Source organism: Lissotriton vulgaris, chromosome 2_2, assembly GCF_964263255.1.
Source record: "Lissotriton vulgaris chromosome 2_2, aLisVul1.2, whole genome shotgun sequence".
In the NCBI taxonomy this organism is placed as follows: domain Eukaryota; kingdom Metazoa; phylum Chordata; class Amphibia; order Caudata; family Salamandridae; genus Lissotriton; species Lissotriton vulgaris.
In genome coordinates, this window is record NC_141688.1 from 289940514 (window position 1) to 289959296 (window position 18783).

The 18783-nt window shown below is 49.7% G+C and overlaps 1 protein-coding gene across 2 annotated transcripts in view; it reads left to right on the top strand.

The window, feature by feature from the left end:
* TSPAN18 (tetraspanin 18) overlaps positions 1 to 18783 on the top strand; it is a 345609-nt gene that overhangs the window by 145210 nt on the left and 181616 nt on the right. The window contains exon 3 of one of the 2 annotated variants that reach the window (XM_086959612.1): positions 14020 to 14115. The exons of the other annotated variant lie outside the window; for it this stretch is intronic. The gene's annotated coding sequence lies outside the window, so the exon portion shown is untranslated. The remainder of the gene's footprint in view (positions 1 to 14019; positions 14116 to 18783) is intronic. 2 annotated transcript variants of the gene reach the window in all.

Here is an 18783-nt window from a genome sequence, read left to right on the forward strand (position 1 = left end):
GGGTCACTCACCAAAATGCTTTCAAACCGCCCACGCTGTACTTCAGGGCTCTTTCATACGAGGTCTCCCGGACGCTGTGCGTCACACCGCTCTGCTAATGCACTTCCGCCCCTCCTCACGAGCATGATCAAGTGTTACAGGAATATCTCCTCAGTACGGTACAATGTGTCCATAAAATGCTATCCGTTGCAAATAAAGCGTGCAGTGCTTAGATTTGTTAAATTCGAACTCTGGTGTTAGCAGGTATTCTGTGAATATGAGCACTTTAAAAGGAGCACTTTGCTCTGCACTTCTGGGCTTCTGCTCGGACTTTGTCTTTCCAGGAGGTTCCTATACTTAGTTAATGGGCGGATGGGGGTGGGGGAGGGGGGGGTTATCTCTCGTACTCTGAGATACCAAAAGCGAATTACCAAATGTTTCTGAAGGCTGTTCCTCCTCTTCCTCAATGCTCATTGTATTGCAGTTTAGTGCCCGGAGGAGAGACTGCCCTGAACCAAGCATTGGCAAAGCAATAATCTTGCCTTTGCAAGTGCTATGTGCCAATGCTGGTCGGAATTGGCAGTCAATAAAAATACTTTTTTTTGCTCATGCTGTGTGAAACCAATAATAAACATGATTTGATTGGGCACGTGCATGTCATCATGCATGCACGTGAATACGTCCTGATGCTACAGCGGCCCAGCCTGATGACATAGATATGATGAATACATCACCACACATGCGGGTGATGAAGCAGGTATTTTTTTTTTATCTACCGTTGCAAGGTAGCTGACCGTAATCTTGGAGTGTGCTAAATTAAAAAGAAGAGATTAACAGTGCAAGAAAGAGTGGCCCGACAGCAAATGCAGGCGCACGGCCGTCCTCAAAATAATAAAATATTGTTTTATTAGAAAGCAAAGATCTTGGTGCTAAAGTTAAGGGAGAACTGGAGGAGTGGTGGAAGGCGGAAGCAACTCGAGGGGAGCATGGAGAGTGTGGCAGGGCCCAGTGAAGCAATGCAGTACCTTTAGGCTGAGGGGGTCAGGGGCGTGGTGGTAATTGAATACACAATAGGGAGCAACAAAAAGCTCATTGTCTGGCAAGTACTGTAGGAGTAAGCTGCACTTGAGGGAGAAAGCGAGAAGACATACGCCTTCTATGGGATGCTGAAAGGAAACAGCAGCTCCCTGAATGCAAGTAGTGGAAGGATACTAGTCATCCAATCAGATCATGGTAAAGCAGCCATGCTCCAGAGGTGATGTAAACAAAGAATAGGGTTTGAAAACCATTGAGTAAGAAGCTAGGAAAGATGATAAACAAGAAAGCCACCCAATCAAGAGCAAGGGACAGGTCTAAAGTCCACTATGTGTATGTATATGTGTTTATGTGTGTGTGTCTATATATATATATATATATATATATATATATATATACATATATATATATATTATACATATATACATTTTAAGGTAGTAATGACAATTGCTCTTTGACAGCAAACAGCTAAAGCGATCTGTAGGCGAGATTCAAAAAGACTACTCGAACTACATGAATCCGCACAAAACAGTTTGACTGTTCACTGTGGCAGGTCGCGTGCAAGGACTTGGGGAACTCTTTCTTGACGATGGACTCTTCGATTGTTGCAATGCAACTTCCCCTTTCAAACACCTACGTCCTGGAGTGATAAAAGGAACGAGTCTCTCAGGTTGACTAGCTACCACAACTGATACCGTGGTTTCTTTTTAGGTCTCGCCTGTCGATGCGCATGCGCATCGAGCAAGCGAGAGTATTGGGACTTATCCACTCTTTCCCCAACTTGCAAGGAATCGTGGCGATTCCTTGCAGTGCCCGTGACTTTTAAGCTCAATGCGCATGCGCATTGAGCTTAAAAGCGCGTGCACATCAGTTCCCTCAGCCGCACTCTGCCCCCTCCCCTTCCCGCCGTGTCACATTTCTCCTCCCCCCTCCCCTCTGTTTGTTTAATTTAACCCGCTCCGCCCCCTCCCCTTCCCGCCGTGTCGCATTTCTCCTCCCCCCTCCCCTCTCTTACCTCCGTCTTGTTTATTTTACCCGCTCCACCCCCTCCCCTTCCCGCCGTGTCGCATTTCTCCTCCCCCCTCCCCTCTCTTCCCTCCGTCTTGTTGCCTATGGGCGGCTGTGCTGGCAAGCAACGCTGCTTCCTCTCCTCTTTCTGTTGAAACAAACAGCAGGGAGGGGAGGCATTTCCAAGGCCAGCTCACTCTCGCTCTCTTCGTCTTGTTTTGCTTTCGATCTAGACCCGTCTCCAGCAACAGCCTCTGCTGCCTTAACTTTTAGTTTTCTGAGTGTATCGCTTTTTTAAAATAGCAAAACACGTAAACATTTCAATATGGCCATTATGTACAGCTTCTTCCGCCATACTACAGTAGCGTATCCGTTTTTTTCGAGTGAGGGACATTCCGTTAGTTTACTTCCCATTGCCGTCTCTTATTGACTACGCAGTTACAGTCTGGATGACGTAACCACGTCACAGATACGAACGGCTTGCCGGGCGCTGTAGTCCTTAACTATGCTGCCTGTAGCCCCACCCCACTTCTTTGCTCTAGTCTCCCTCAACCCCTCACCCTCACCCTCACTCACCCTCACTCACCCTCAACCCCTCACCCTCAACCCCTCACTCACCCTCACTCACCCTCACTCACCCTCAACCCCTCAGCCTCACCCTCACCCTCACTCACCCTCACTCACCCTCACCCTCAACCCTCACCCTCACTCACCCTCACTCACCCTCAACCCCTCACCCTCACTCACCCTCAACCCCTCACCCTCACTCACCCTCACTCACCCTCAACCCCTCACCCTCACTCAACCCCTCACCCTCAACCCCTCACTCACCCTCACTCACCCTCACTCACCCTCACTCACCCTCACTCACCCTCAACCCCTCAGCCTCACCCTCACTCTCTCACCCTCACTCACCCTCACTCACCCTCAACCCCTCACCCTCACTCAACCCCTCACCCTCACTCACCCTCACTCACCCTCAACCCCTCACCCACCCTCAACCCCTCACCCTCAACCCCTCACTCACCCTCACTCACCCTCACTCACCCTCAACCCCTCAGCCTCACCCTCACTCTCTCACCCTCACTCACCCTCAACCCCTCACCCTCACTCACCCTCACTCACCCTCACTCACCCTCAACCCCTCACCCAACCTCAACCCCTCACCCTCACCCACCCTCACTCACCCTCAACCCCTCACTCTCAACCCCTCACCCTCACTCACCCTCACTCACCCTCAACCCCTCACCCTCACTCACCCTCAACCCCTCACCCTCACTCACCCTCAACCCCTCACTCTCACCCTCACTCACCCTCACCCTCAACCCCTCACCCTCACTCACCCTCACCCTCACTCACCCTCACTCACCCTCAACCCCTCACCCTCACTCACCCTCAACCCCTCACCCTCACTTACCCTCACTCACCCACTCACCCTCACCCTCACTCACCCTCAACCCCTCACCCTCACTCACCCTCAACCCCTCACCCTCACTCACCCTCAACCCCTCACCCTCAACCCCTCACCCTCACTCACCCTCACTCACCCTCACTCACCCTCACTCACTCACCCTCAACCCTCACCCTCACCCCCTCAACCCCTCACCCCCTCACCCTCACTCGCCCTCACCCTCAACCCCTCACCCTCAACCCCTCACCCTCAACCCCTCACCCTCAACCCCTCACCCCCTCACCCTCACCCCCTCACCCTCACTCACCCTCAACCCTCACCCTCACTCACTCACCCTCAACCCTCACCCTCACTCACTCACCCTCAACCCCTCACCCTCACTCACTCACCCTCACTCACCCTCACCCCCTCACCCTCAACCCCTCACCCTCAACCCCTCACCCTCAACCCCTCACCCTCAACCCCTCACCCTAAACCCCTCACCCTCACTCACCCTCAACCCCTCACTCACCCTCAACCCTCACCCTCACTCACCCTCAACCCCTCAACCCTCACCCTCACTCACCCTCACCCTCACTCACCCTCACTCATCCTCACCCTCACTCATCCTCACTCACCCTCACCCACCCTCAACCCCTCACCCTCACTCACCCTCACCCACCCTCAACCCACCACCCTCACTCACCCCCTCACCCTCACTCACCCTCAACCCCTCACTCTCCCTCACCCTCACTCACCCTCAACCCCTCACCCTCAACCCCTCACTCACCCTCACTCACCCTCACTCACCCTCACTCACCCTCACTCACCCTCACTCACCCTCACTCACCCTCACTCACCCTCAACCCCTCACCCTCACTCACCCTCAACCCCTCACCCACCCTCACCCTCACTCATCCTCACCCACCCTCAACCCCTCACCCTCACTCACCCTCACTCACCCTCACTCACCCTCAACCCCTCCACCCTCACTCACCCTCACTCACCCTCAACCACTCACCCTCACTCACCCTCACTCACCCTCACTCACCCTCACTCACCCTCAACCCCTCACCCTCACTCACCCTCAACCCCTCACCCACCCACCCACCCTCACTCACCCTCAACCCCTCACCCACCCACCCACCCTCACTCACCCTCAACCCCTCACCCTCACTCACCCTCAACCCCTCACCCACCCACCCACCCTCAACCCCTCACCTCCACTCACCCTCACCCTCACTCACCCTCACTCACCCTCAACCCCTCACCCTCACTCACCCTCACTCACCCTCACTCACCCTCACTCACCCTCACTCACCCTCACTCACCCTCACTCACCCTCACTCACCCTCAACCCCTCACTCACCCTCACTCATCCTCACTCACCCTCACCCTCACCCTCACCCACCCTCAACCCCTCACTCACCCTCAACCCCTCACTCACCCTCACTCACCCTCACTCACCCTCACTCACCCTCACTCACCCTCACTCACCCTCACCCACCCTCACCCTCACTCACCCTCAACCCCTCACCCTCACTCACCCTCAACCCCTCACCCACCCACCCACCCTCACTCACCCTCAACCCCTCACCCACCCACCCACCCTCACTCACCCTCAACCCCTCACCCTCACTCACCCTCAACCCCTCACCCACCCACCCACCCTCAACCCCTCACCCTCACTCACCCTCACCCTCACTCACCCTCACTCACCCTCAACCCCTCACCCTCACTCACCCTCACTCACCCTCACTCACCCTCACTCACCCTCACTCACCCTCACTCACCCTCACTCACCCTCAACCCCTCACTCACCCTCACTCATCCTCACTCACCCTCACCCTCACCCTCACCCACCCTCAACCCCTCACCCTAACTCACACTCACCCTCACTCACCCTCACCCTCACTCACCCTCAACCCCTCACTCACCCTCAACCCCTCACTCACCCTCACTCACCCTCACTCACCCTCACTCACCCTCACTCACCCTCACTCACCCTCACCCACCCTCACCCTCCCTCACCCTCACACAGTGCAATAGGTCTCGGAGCATTTGAGTTAGAGCTTTTAGAATTGTTTATGGCTTTTTTTATTTGTAATTCTTTAGCATTGGCTACAGGAAACAAAAATGCTAAAGATTTTCAAAAAACCCCATAAACAATTCTAAAAGCACTAACTCTAATGCTGCGAGACCTATTGCATTTCCAATGCTTGTTTTTTCTTCTTTATATTAGGTAGCATGTGCTGCCTCCTACAAGCCTTGTTGTAGAATACCAACACTGGTGCTTCAGCCGCTCCCCCCTCAGCACTCCCGTGCACCGTCCAACGCGGTCCATGCTCGATCTGTATGTTTCAAACGGCTGGCGGTGCTAGCTTGCTTCGATTCTGGGTTTACTCCAGTAATTTTCCCGGTTCTAATGACCCGTAATGGCGGAGGAGCGTTGCCCCACTGCCCAGAGCCAAAAATAATCATTAAAAAATGACAATAACACAATGTTGGTATTTTATTTATTGCTGTCTGAGCCGCTCAATAGGTATAGGGCTGGGCTGGACATGGAAGAGAGGAGGATTAGTGTGCACTTATAAGTGCACGTCTGTTTGGCCAGGCGTCCTAGGCCGGCCAAACAGACATGTGCACCTATGTTTCTCTAACCCAGCTGTGTTCCAAGAGCAGAGTTGGAGAAAAGCCACAGACTCCAAGGCACTGTCTGAGCGGCAAAAGAGTCTGCTCAGACCAATCCTGGTACTTTTCTCATGCTATGAGAGCAGCGTCGGGATTGGGGGTGGAGCATGTGTCCTGGGCCCATCTACATCCAGGCAGGATGAGCGAAGCAGCGAGGCGGCGATAGCGGAGCGGCAGGTAAGCCTTATTTTATTGAAATATTAATACCCATCCCACCTCCACCGTCCCCTGTTCCCCGTCTGACCTCCCTAGATAGGCAGTGGAAGCCACTACCTTTGATCCCCACACTGTACCGCTACACTCTTCCCTCAGGCTATCCTGAGCCCTTTTCTGATGGAACAGGACCATAGAATATAGTGTTCAATGTACTCCTCTACGTGAGGTATATTCACCCCCACTCCCCCCTTGCCATCCTTCAATCCACTCTTGATTTTGTACAGTCCCCTCGATGTCTCAGACTAGCACTCACCCTGATGGCTGCATCTTTGTATTCACATGCTGAGGGGGTTAGGTAGGTGGGGGGGGGGGGTAGGGAGGCTGTATCTTATTGTTTGCAAATATGAAGCCAGGTTACCTTGTCTGCCAGTACCTCCTCTACCAACCTGCTTTTTTTCTAATGAAAAGTACTGTAAATCCATTATAGTCTTTAAAATAAACTAACTAGCCTTAAAATAACTATAAACATATAATATATGAAAAAGTGTAACTATCTCAGAAAGTATATCTTACGATTTAATGAAACATCTTAGACAAAAGTAAGCCATCTCTCTGAAGATCAGTCGGTGGGTGCATAAAGTCATGTCCAATCATAAAGCAGCGATGTAAGGGTGGCTGGCCTCCCAGAGTCGTCGTCTTGTCCGTTCCTCCCTTCGTTTTTAGATCTCTCCACATTTGCTTCATCTGACACTTCTTGTTTCTAAGAGCTCTGGCCCAGGAGATGTATGGTGGTTCAATTAATATAAGCATCTTTTGTATTCCTTCCTGCAAGTAGTAATGTTATCCCCAAACATCTTCCTATCTTATTTCCCCTTGGGGAGGTTGTGTGAATGCACCTGTTGTAAAATGCTTCCTGATTTAGCGGACCATATTTCTTGCTTCTGTGTATATTGCTAGCCGTGTCTATGCACCGTATTACATCAGCGTCTGCTGCCTGCATTGTTTGCAAGATATTGTTGAAAAGTTGTATGGCATCTGGATTTGAAGTTATATAGGGTGGGTGATGGGCTACACCTTGAATATCTTTATTTCCTCTTTAAATATGTTAAACTTGAATGCATCTCACACCCACCTCAATGCCTCCATTGCCGTTTTACGAATTTGTCTCAGTAGAATCTGAAACTTTGCAAATGACTTTGATTTAGTGCTGGAATATCTGACCATAGTTCATATTTGAATGATGCCTGGAAGAGACGCAGCTGTCAAGGCCTGTTTATTTATTTATTTTTGACATTTGTACAGCGCTCTGTTACCTATGGGTGTCCTGGCGCTCTGTAAAACTCCATAGGCACGGTCGATTAAAGATTAATTAGTGTACAGCCAGGTCTTAAGAGCTCTCCTAAAGGCCATGAGGTCCGTCATCTTTCTAAGAGCCGGGGGCAGGGCATTCCAGGCCCTGGCTGCTCCCAGCACAAAGCTTCTGCCTCCCCAGTGCGCTTTCCTAATGCGCAGTACTACAATCAGCCCTGCGTTAGCAGATCTAAGGTGCCTTGTCGGGAGATACCAAAAGAAATACTGCCGGAGGAATGATGGCCCTAGGCCTCTCAAGGCCTTAAACACCAAGCAAAGCGCTTTAAACAAGATCCGCTTTCGCACCGGGATCCAGTGAAGTTTGGCTAGCTCCTGGGAAATGGGGGCATACTTTGGGAGGCCCGTAATAAGCCGAGCTGCAGCGTTTTGTAGAACCTGCAATTTGTTTAGTATGCCCTGTTGGGCATTAAGAAACAGGCTATTACAATAATCCACGCGAGATAATATCAGAGTGGTAACTACTGTTTTTATAACCACTTCCTGGGATGAATGGCAGAATCTTTCGAATTGATTTGAGCAGAAAGGAAATGGAGGAAGACAGCTCATTGACCTGAGGTCGAAAGGTAAGCTGATCATCGATCAGCACCCCTAGGTTCTTAACTTCAGGCATAGGAGTGGGGGCATTCCCCATCTGCTCAGGCCACCAGTTTGGACTCCAGAAGTTAACATTTGAGCCAAACACTTTAACTTCCGTTTTGGCCGAATTCAGTTTAAGGCAGTTTACAGCCATCCAGTTTCCCACCGCCAGCATGCAGTCCTGAAATTGTCTGGCTACTCCTTCCTCCTTCCCTGGCAACAGTGACACCACAATCTGGGTGTCGTCAGCGTACGAGGTAAATTCAAAGCCAAATTCCCGAATTACTGGGGCTTGTGTGTTATTGACCTCCTTAAGAGTGGATTTTAAATGATTTCTTTTGAGGACATCTGTTTTGATGGTATCTCAATTCCCCCTTTGTTGGAAGAGTGAATCAGTAGCCAGTCGTGATTTATCCAGTTACCTCCAAAGATTTGGGGGAGACCGCTGTCTCCCTAAAGAGCTGGGAGCCATCCACAGGGAAGTGATCCGGTGCTCTACCGGTTTCCGATTCCTTGCTCCAAGGGTTATATGTTCAGTACCAGGCAAACCGACTGTTCTTCAACACGAGAAGGCAACGTCACCGGAGACCATGGTTCAAATGCTTTCATTGGCTCCCTGATGGAGAACAGGATGGAATGCAACACTCTGCACCCCCATGCACCACATCTTCTAGGGCTGGACCCATGATACCTGCAGAAAGTTGCCCCTATACCTGGCACTGCCTATGCACATCATATCGCGCATCACTCATCAAGGGTCAACCATGTCTAGAAACCGGATACTCAAGAAACTTGAACAATGATTTCATGCATTTCCGTTTCGGCTGAACCCCAGGAGAAATCAAGGAAAATGGGAATAAGGCTGATCATACCCATATGCCTGGGCCTATTTTGAGAAAGAAGACGTTTGCTGCAAGCTCCATGTAACGAGCAGGGAATACGGTCCTGTAGGCAGGCAGCCATTGCAAGTTTTAGATCCCTGATCCTATGATGAGCTGTTCATACACAAACTTTCAAATTAGTGCAGGGAAAAAAGTGTTAACTATTCTATATCACTACCGACAAAAACGTTTTAGCTCGTGGAAATAACCCTGTATACACTTTGTTTGAAAAAACTGCCTATTTGTACACCTTACGGCAAGCTTTGATGCACTTTACGGAAAAGTACAACACAACATGCACACACTTCAGAAAAGGTACAGGACAGTAGCGTCCTAAGACCGTTTGCAAGGGTCTTCTATTTTAAACTTGGAATAGTAGTTTATATTTTATAAATATATTACATTGTTTTAATATAAAGTCTTGTTAACTCTGCGAAAATACTAGACGTGATGATGCGCATAGATAAGAATTTATGTTTTGTATGAAAGTCAACATTTGTAATTAAATTATAATAATATCTCATTAATGGTAATGTAACTGCTATGGTTTTTATTAACTACTCGTGAATGCATGTACTTACACTCCTATGACCCTCCAAGTGATGCTCTAGAGCAGTGGTACTCAACCTTTTGTCTCGTACCATATTCTGTGTGATGAACCTGCACTGCTCCCACAAACCAATCTCACTACATTCATTTTAGTTTGAGTTTCCAATTTCAAATTCCTTCATATTTACAGTACGTTTTAACATTTTCAATTGAACATTTAACTTCTTTATGTATATACAATTTTATTAATCTTTTAATATGATTTAATTTTCTAAGCGGTCACGGACCCCCTGATGAGATGCGAAGATCCCTTGAATTGCAGGGCCCGAGCACTGCTACATATCTGTCCATCCTTGATGGCCAAGCTAGCTGCTCTTTAGGGAACTTCTGAAAACTGAAATAAAACCGAGCTGTTCAAATGCGCCTTTGACTGCTAGTGGGAATCATGAGAGCCGGATTGTGCCAGGACCGGGGGGGGGGGGGGGGCACTTTAACCACCTGCTCAGACTCTCCTTCTCCCCCCACTCCCCCGGGGACACTTTTACTGCCTGTCTTCTTCATCCTCCGCCCCCCCAACACTTTTACCGTCTGCCCAGACTCTCCTCCATCCCCCGGGGGTACTTTTAACTGCCTGCCCAGACTCTCCTCCATCCCCTGGGGGTACTCTTCACTGCCTGCCCAGACTCTCCTCCATCCCCCGGGGGTACTTTTCATTGACTGTCCAGACTCTCCTTCATCCCCCGGGGGTACTTTTAACTGCCTGCCCAGACTCTCCTCCATCCCCCGGGGGTACTTTTCACTGCCTGACCAGACTCTCCTCCATCCCCCGGGGGTACTTTTCACTGACTGCTCAGACTCTCCTTCATCCCCTGGGGGTACTTTTCACTGCCTGCCCAGACTCTCCTTCATCCCCATGCTGTACAGATTTTTCTTTCTGTGGTTCACCCATGTGGTGCAGAGTAGAGACGGGTCCTCTGCGGAGCCACAACCATTCTCTGTAGTTTTAGCTTCGAAGTTACTTTTAGAAGCTTTAATCAGCTGCCAAAATTGGGCAAAACTCATGAGTGGTATAAAAATAGAGTCTGTGTTTCAAAGATGGGCAATAATTATACACACATAGATGGATGGAACGACCTCAAATAGGGTTCAGCGTTAGATCACACATGTGGGCAGGCACTTCTGATGCAGTAAATCAACACTGCCCAAAACAGCCCCCCTCCAAGAGCCAGCGAGCGCCTGCCCAAGCTCTCAGTAAGCAGTGGGTTTGCTGGATTGTGTGTTTCCTCTCCTACTCCACCTTCCATGAGACCTAGCAACAGAGGGTCTGCCGTCTCAGGGAGGTGTACCCAGGGGGTGTCTCCTCCAGGGCACACGGAAGAGAAGGCAACCAAATTACGGCACCCCCAAGAGAAGGCGACCAAGTTATGGTGGCCCTAGGTCCAGGTGTCCAGGAAGTCAAAAGATACCTGGAAAAGTTTGAGGAGGCAACATGCAGACCTCTTAGTGTGTGACGGTTGATGTCTTGGCCCTCTCACAGGAAATGGGCACAGGAAGCAGTCTAGTCACCCGTCTCACCGCTCTGGCCACAGTTTTTCCTTCAGCCCCTGTGGATACAGGACCCTGGAGTGATGACCGGAACCGGAAACCAAAAAATAGAACACACGCTAAATCACAAGTACATACTCCGGTAGGTATGCACACACACACGTAAGCATGTATCCTGCCACCCCCACAGACTGGTCCCCCTGACTCTGAGATGGAGACAGGCACAGCTGGGGGGCTGTCCACCAGCCAGGGAGACTCCGGAGTACAGGCACTGGCTCTGTGTCCCACATGTGTCATTTGTGCCTCAAGTTGGAAATAGATTCACCCACTCACCTACCAGGTAGATGTCTAACCCTTGTCCCAGGCACTAAGAGGGATTATACCACCCTACTGCAGACTTGCCTAGCTCTACTCCTCATACTGACAGATTAGCTGGCTGTACAGCAAGATGTTGAGATGCCTCATAAAGGGCATCTTTTTGCTACCTTTTGCTTTATACTCTGTTTCTCCCACTATATGTATCTATCTCTTCCTTGCCTGTAGACCCTCTTTATACCATTCTCTATGTGTACATAGCGCCCACACGTGGACCTAATTATGCGCAGTTGTGAAGACAGATAAAGAACTGACTAAGCCTGAACCAGTGATATTGACGACAGAGCTGACCCCTGGGGGACACCCCCAAGCAGGTGGTACTATGCTCAGTCATGTTCCTTGCTGGATACAAAGTGTTCACTGTTACTCAAAAGGACCACACCCATTAGTGAAGAGACCTCGAAGCTGTCAGCACAGACCTACCTATATATCAATATATAAGACCGGGGCAGCATGGGCTGGACCCTGGAGATTGGCAAGCCCCCTGATTGGAAGATCACTGCTGATGGTCTTGCAGCTGCCAAGTCTGGCTCCAAGCAGCGATAATATCAGGGTGCGTTTGCGTGGGGCGTCAGCAAGCGAAGGAAGTGCGCTATGACGTCGACATGTGAAGAGTGAATAAGTTGGTTGTTGTAGTATTTTTTTTGGTTGTACTCTGCGCCCAAGTTTTGCACCTTCTGTGCCTCTGTCCATCAGCCAGTTCACCAGTTGGTGACATTGCCAACACACTACTCCGAGTTTGCGATTGAGGTGGGTGCTGTCCATTTGTCTTTGGATATTGCATGGGTTTTAACGGGTGCTGTTGCCTGTCAACACGGCTATGTAGGAGGTGAACAAGATGAGTAAGACGGCTGACTTTCAGCACCTATGCAATTAATGTAGATTATTGTGGTTCATATGGACTCACCGCTGGTTTCTTCTGTATGGTTGACGGGGAAGGATGTGAGCCACGGGAATGGCCGCCTTAAAATTCAGGTGAAGGATTCTAGGGTCTATAGAGTCAAAAGATGCTGATAGGTCCAGTAGATGGACCGCGCAGGCCGGGGCTTGTCCAGGAGTACAGAGGTGCTCTTTTATTCTGCATTGAGGCTTCTGTCCCAGGTCACAGTCAAAAGCCGGACTGCAAGTCGCTGAGCAGATGCTCAGTCATCAAGCGAGTGGGCAGTTGAGTGTCCTTAATCACTGATGCTAAAGAATTGAATGATGTAATAATGTGACACTCATCATGTAATTTACATTCTCCTCCTCTTCCTCCTTTTCCTCTTCCTCTTCCTCCTTCCTTCTCCATGGCTAAGAGTGTTGTCTGCTTGGCAGAAGAAACAATGGTGCAGATCAATCCAGATCAAAGTAAAGAAAAGCCCCAGCAAAAATGTACTGAACATTTGTATGTAATAGTTTCTTTTTCAGGCTCTTCACTTCTTGTAGTTTTGTTACACCTTCTAGCTCTTGGCCACATAGGCTCCATAGGAGTGACCTCCATCGATCAGACTGGAGTGAGCAGGACGTTGTGCCGTGCCTCAGTACTGCAACAAGTCTTTCTGGAGAGCAGGACTTGGGCTGCTTCTCAGTCCTGATACCGCAATGCTTCTTGCAAGACCTTCCAGAGCTGGTGAATTGTGGTCTCTGTGGTTTGATTCTAGATGGGTTTTGCTGCTGTGTAAGCACAATGGTGGGGTTCGATTAATATAGTGATTTTATGGTTAAGGGCCTGGATCGACCTGCAGCTTTGCTATGCTCAGGTGACGACCAACATTAGATAAAAGTCACAACAACCTTGTAGTTAACGTGATGTGCAGTGCAGTTTTTAGGGCTAGATGCAGAGACCTGGCTGGCTGACTCTGAAAGGACATTAAGCTGTGTGCTCTGCGTGGCAACAATCGGTACCCGAGGTTGTCGTAATCGACACACTCTTCTTCCTCAAGATCTTGCAGTTGGTGGTTTTACTCCTCTCGATGACCTTGTCCATTGGGCGGTCCATTAGAGATGAGCCGATAACTGATCACTGATTGATCCGTTTCATGTTTTTATGAATTAGTTCTGCTTGTACTGCCTTTTTGAGAACATCCCCCAGGTGACACATCTCCAGGCGATGCACTAAAGCCCGTCTTCAGGACGGGAAGAGGGGCAATGATCATGCAGCAAAGAAGGTTGATGATACTTTTATGTACATTTCCAAGGGCTTGTTAACCGCCTGGTCCTTCAGTGATGGTTTTCGGGGTCTCCCACAACCTTGGGAGTGCTCACAGGAGATACAGGAGCCTGTGATGTGTTTGAGCTGATGTTGGCGGATTGGTGTGTAGTGAATGTCTGTATTTTGTTGTAGGGATCACGTGACTGGGTGATTATGATTAGGGAACAAGTTAGGTTAACTTGTGGTGGCCAGTTGGCTGCTTTGCATGTTTGCTAGAAGAAAGCTTTATTTGACCCCGAGCATGAAGTTCATGAACTTTCCTTGTCTTGCAGGCGGAGTCATCCCACCTTCCTGTTGCTTCACCGCCCACGTTGAACCCGAAGGGCTTTGGCGTAATGACTCAGGCTTGACTTGCTCCTCTGGTTAATGTAAGTGCAGTGGTGGTTTCACCCATCTCCTTATAAGGCGCTTGCGCTGTATTGACTACGTACAATTGCATGATTGAGGCAGGAGGTGTCGAAGGCCCCCTGGGCCAGGCTGACCTCATGAGATGCTGGAAAACCTCCACTCGGCAGTTGACCAGAGGACTACTTTATGAGAATATTCCATCCATTATTTGTTTGCTATAACACAGAGGGACCCTCAGCTCATCAGATGCAGCCCCCAGCGAGAGCCAATGAATCTTCTACGCTTATACGTCATTTATTGCTACGGAGAAAGAAGGCTCCTGCTCGTAACTGTGCTATACCTTCATGTAATGAAATAGTACATGAATATGCCTTTAGAGCTGCTTGTGACAGCTCTAGCTTCAATCCAGAATAATTCTCAGTGCTCGTACTCCATGAAGCACAGTTAGAGGAGGCTGGTGATATCAAGTCATGCCTCCAGATTTTATGCATCTACCGATGGCATCATAGGGTTTGCAAATATGGCTGGTAAGGTTAGACACCATCCGAAGGCAGGAGCACCAGATGGTAACTGTAGGAAGTGAATTAAGGCTCTGCTCCTCGGTGGGAGGGGAGGGGCCAAATGGCAACATGCATTTCTACCTGGGCTCCAATAAACTTTGCTCTAAAGCTGATTTGAAATTCTGTGTTTGCAGCTGCTGACAAGGCTCGCCTTTCAGGTCCTTTCAGATAGCGTTCCATAAAGAAGTGGTCTGTGCCTTTGAACTCTTTGTCTGCACGTAAATGTCAACTTGCCAGAATGTCAGCGCAGTCATTTTTAAAGCACTTAGTGCTTGTAGTTAGACCGTTGACTGAGACACAGGCGATAAAGGTACGTGGTCAGGATTACACTTTTAGGAAAATGTGAAATCTAACATTTACAGCAGGGTCACATGTTTGTGAAAATGGGAAATCGAAAATTCACGGCCGATGAAGGGAGAATTCTGTTTCCTAGGTGCAGGAAAACCTCTCCTGGAGTGGAGTAGCCTGTCAGCAACACGTGCACTGTGGGTGGCCCTGTGTTCAGGTGGACTCTAAATGGTGGAGGGCAGAATGAACATGCAGTGATATTCCGCCTCGCCATCCTGTCCTGACTCCTCCTACATGTTACTACATTTTCAAAGGCCTGGGTCACGTTTGGGTCACTCGTCCTTGTGCTGTTACCATGGCACAAGATCCCCCCTACAACTCCCCAAGGTTCCCCAAGGCTCTTCCCTTTCCCCTCTTCTTTTCAATCTTTATATCCATCACCTTATTGTTTCCCTACTCAACATGGAGATCTCCGTATTTAATTACGCGGATGATCTCCAGCTTGTTCTGGATCTTTCCTCCTCCCGGACTCTATTCTCAAATTTCAGCCCACACTCATCTTTATTTCTGATTGGATGAATCAAAATCATCTAAAACTTAATCCGGAAAAAACTGAGTTGATCCTGACTGGTGGCCCTACCAGTCCCAGGACCTCTGCCTTTTGGCCCTCCTCTCTTGGCCCCTCCCCGGTACCCTCTGCTTCAGTTAAAACCTTGGGAATCAAAATCAGCCAGGACCTCTCCATGCGCCCTCAGATTAGTTCTGTCGTTTCGTCCTGCTTTCTGTCCCTTAGAATTATCCGCAAGATCTCACGTTTCTTTTCCTTTGAAGCCCTCAAAATTATTGTTTTGGCCATGGTTCTCTCCCGTTTGGACTACGGGAACTGTTTGTACGCTGGCATCCCTGCTTACGAACTGCGGCGCCTCCAGTCCATCCAGAATCAGGCCGCTCGTCTCATTTACCGGATCCCCAAGTATCATCACACTACCCCCCTACTTAAGTCTCTACATTGGTTCCCCATCCTGCACAGAACTCTCTTCAAGGTGGGCTGCATGGTCTTCATGGCTCGCGCCGGTACGGCCCCAGTTTACATCAACTCCTTGGTCACCCCCTATCTTCCTTGCCGTAACCTCAGGCTCTCCTCAGTGTCCCTCGCTGGGTGGCACTAGGTTCTCTATTCTTGCCCCCCGCTTCTGGAACAGCCTTGCCCTGACTATCAGGTCCATGACAGTATACCTGCATTTCCGTAAAGCACTCAAAACCCACCTGTTTGTCCAAGCCTTCCCCCTATAGTAACTTCCTGGTGTTTCCCCCTTCCCCCGTCTATCATTCTCTCAGCACCAGGAAACCGCTTGGTAGCAGAGCGCTTTACAAATCCTTTCAAATTCAAATTCAATTCAACTACGACTATCAGGCGGTCACCCACCACGTCCTCTGGGGTGGACCGGGTTAAGGGGATGGACGCACAGGAGGAAGGGAGGGTCTCATTTGACCAGTCACAGCGGCTTTGCCACTTGTGTGTCATCTTGACTGTTGTGCTCCATTGCTGTTCTGCTGCAGGTAACACCCAGCAGTAGGCAGCGCTTCCGAAATGGCGCTGGTTAGAGAGCACAGATCACTTCCCTCCATCAGCGCTGTCTGGTTTGCAGGAAGCATTGCCATTGAAAGAGAAAACGGATGGTGTGCAACGTACTTGGTCCATTAGGCTAATTCCCTTAAAAACCTTTTTTAACTTGCATTCTTAGATCTTAATTTCTACAATGACGCGCTCTGGTTGACATTTCCGTACACTGCGCAGTGGTATAATGCGGTGCATGTTTGAATCACTGTATGCTCTGAAGTTGTGAGCGGCTCGGTAATATCCATTATTTAATTGATTAGTTTTACATTCTTTTTAGTTAAATTATTCACCAGACAAGACAAGCTTAGCTTAATGAAGGGCATCCACAGTAAGGTCCATGAAAGACGCCCCTTTGGAGTGTTGCATCAACCGGCCTGCGTCCACACCGAATGAACCTCCAAGATGTGTACAAACCACTGCTCCCATTATGCAAAGAAGTGTGTCTCTCCATTAAGGCAGGTAAGTGGCACGTGCGGTAGTCAGAGCAGAAGTAATGGATGTAAAGTGCCCAAGAGGCAAAAGCAGAACTTGCCAGTGAAGGGCATTAAGCAAGTACAAAATCTAATTAAAGTGTTTTGCTGAGCGCCCCTTAGTTTCCTACAAGAGTACTGCTGTCGGTAACACCCTGTTAACTGACCCGCTCAAACTGAGGCTGGATTTCACTTTTATATTTTCTAGCAAGGTGCTGGCGCCTCAGTCCGAGTGAAGACGTATGTTCTGTGCTCTCTCACCACCTCACGACGCGCTCTCTATGGTAAGGTGGCTGATACCCAAAGCCTTAGGTGGGTTCCATACATATCTTCTGGATCGCTCGCCTCCCGACATCTGCCTCTGTTCTGTCGTCCGACAGAGGTGGACTCTTGCCACTGATGGATCTCACACCCATACAACCTGAGCTCCTAAGTCATTCTTGGGCATGCTTCCTGGGGAGACCTTAACCGGTGGCTAGAAACCCTGGCCCCCTCCCACTCTCCATGCCCCTGATAGGTCTATCCAGGTCCTTGTCTTATCTCCTTTTGTTTCTGGCTGTCTTGTGATGTATACCGGACTATTCACATGGCAGGACATACCATTGATCTGATATTTGCATCGCCTACATAGTGAGATCAGTGGTACTACCCATGGTAGGAAGGACCACTTCCTAGTTTTGTTTGACTTATTTCTCCTGTAAAAATAACTTGTGTAGCAACTCTGACTCTTCCAGGTCCTGGAGTAATGTGGATGTGGTAAAGGTGAAGGCCTTGTTTGGACAGTTGTGGCTCTCTCTTTCTGATGGAGAATTTTAGCTGCAGATTTCTCACCCTGTGAATACTCCCCAGACTGGATCTGGGATTTTTTCAGCAGTACCGCTGCACGCTAGAGGGTGGTGCCTTGTGGCTCTGCACTGACATCATTACGATCTGGAAATTTTGTGTGAGGCGTATATTGGCGCCACTCCCATGCACTGACGTCAGTTCCTTTCTTTCCATCCTACCAGACATTGTACCTCAGATTTCTCTAGTGTGCAAAGGATGTCACCCCCAAAGGCTACAGGTTTCAATCCCTATAGGGACTGTTGCAAACAAATGACTATGCCAGTATCCCACCAGGTATGCTTGTGGTGCCGACAAGTCCTGCATCCTTTGTGTGATTATCTACTCGAAGGCCATCAGGGAACACAAGGCGGAACTCTACAGCACCAAGCATAAAACAACCCCTCGACGATGTGGTTCAAAGACATGGTCCACATCCTAGGCTTGTTCCCAGAGTGGTTGTCACTGCTCGAGAGGGCTGTCTTCATCACACTCCAGGTAAAACTAAAAACAAATACAAGAAGTTCCATGGGAATTCTGCTCCCTCATTTCACTCGCAATCACCTGAGCAGGCACGGGGGCAGCGCCATTCTTCTCAATCTCGCTCCCAATGTTGGTTAACTTCAGTGGCGATCCCATAACTTGTAGTGGCACAATCTGAGTTTCCGGGGCTACCCACCACATCTTTTCAGAGCAAGGAGTTCCATGAGCCGTGCTCTAGCTCTTCGGATGCCTATTGCCTGCCTCTGACACCCCTCTGGGGACCCAAGGGGCAGCGAGGCCCTTCGTCTGTAGTACCACTGGCGGGTTCGCCCTCAGCACCAGTAGAACATTCTGAGCCTTTGTTGGCTCAAGCTTCACTGTTGACCCCGCGTCTAGCCCCGATAACCTGTGCCGGCCCACCTTTGCAGACTCTATTGATGCTGG